This window comes from Cephus cinctus, unplaced genomic scaffold (genome assembly GCF_000341935.2).
Source record: "Cephus cinctus unplaced genomic scaffold, Ccin1 Ccin1_scaffold0806, whole genome shotgun sequence".
Lineage (NCBI taxonomy): Eukaryota > Metazoa > Arthropoda > Insecta > Hymenoptera > Cephidae > Cephus > Cephus cinctus.
Window position 1 is genome coordinate 796101 of NW_014333403.1, and position 1379 is coordinate 797479.

Here is a 1379-nt window from a genome sequence, read left to right on the forward strand (position 1 = left end):
AAAATTGTGTGCGCGCAACTTCGTCGCGCAGGACTCGAGGAGTAGGGGAAGGTGGGGGAAGCGACGAAGACAGCGCCCGGACTCGGAGCGCTCATTCTTCCTCGAGCCGGTCTCCTATACTGGTCTCTTGGAAATACCCCTCATATTCATTTACAACCTTCTTCTTCCTCTTCTTCTTCTAAATTTACTTCTTCATTAATTCCTTATTTCTTTATCTTTCATTCTTCACTTTCTTATTTATCTCTTACCTCATTTCTTCTCCACTTCTTTATTTCTATATTCATTTCTTTATTATTTTCACTTATATAATTTCTTTCTTATTATCTTATTCTCACTTCTTTATTTCTATATCCATTTCCAACCTTCTTCGTCTTCTATATTTATTTCTTCATTGATTCCTTATTCCCTTATCTTTCATTCTTCACTTTCTTATTTATCTCTTTCCTCATTTCTTTTCCACTTTTATAACTCTATTCCTTACTTTTCTACTTCTTCACTTCTTTATTTCTATATTCATTTCTTTATTATTTTCACTTATATAATTTCTTTCTTATTATCTTATTCTCACTTCTTTATTTCTATATCCATTTCCAACCTTCTTCGTCTTCTATATTTATTTCTTCATTGATTCCTTATTCCCTTATCTTTCATTCTTCACTTTCTTATTTATCTCTTTCCTCATTTCTTCTCCACTTTTATAACTCTATTCCTTACTTTTCTACTTCTTCACTTCTTTATTTCTATATTCATTTCTTTATTATTTTCACTTATATCATTTCTTTCTTATTATCATATTCTCACTTCTTTATTTCTATATCCATTTCCAACCTTCTTCTTCTTCTATATTTATTTCTTCATTAATTCCTTATTTCTTTATCTTTCATTCTTCACTTTCTTATTTATCTCTTTCCTCATTTCTTCTCCACTTTTATAACTCGATTCCTTACTTTTCTACTTCTTCACTTTTTTATTTCTATCTTCATTTCTTTTCTCTGGTTTCGCTTTGTTCCCTCTCACTTTCCATTGTATTTGTCTTACTTTTCCTATTCCTTTGGTCGGGTCGAGCATATTAATTCAAGTAGTCATATAAGAGTAGTCATCCGGTTAGTGCAGCTAGACTTAAGACCATGGTGTCGGGGGTTGCCCTTCCGCCTCATCCGCTGAGCTTGCTCAGTGGTTGGTGGCCCAAGTTGTGGCCGCAACAGGACCTTATGGGTCTCCCGACGGGGGCCTTGAGCCCCCTTAGGGTATCTACGGCCATGGTCTTTCGTATAGTGAATCTAACCAGGTGTCTAGCTCTCGCGTATTTAATACAATTTGTTCGCTTTGTTAAAAACACTCCAACATGTCGTTGACCCTTGGGCACTTGTGTGGGTAGA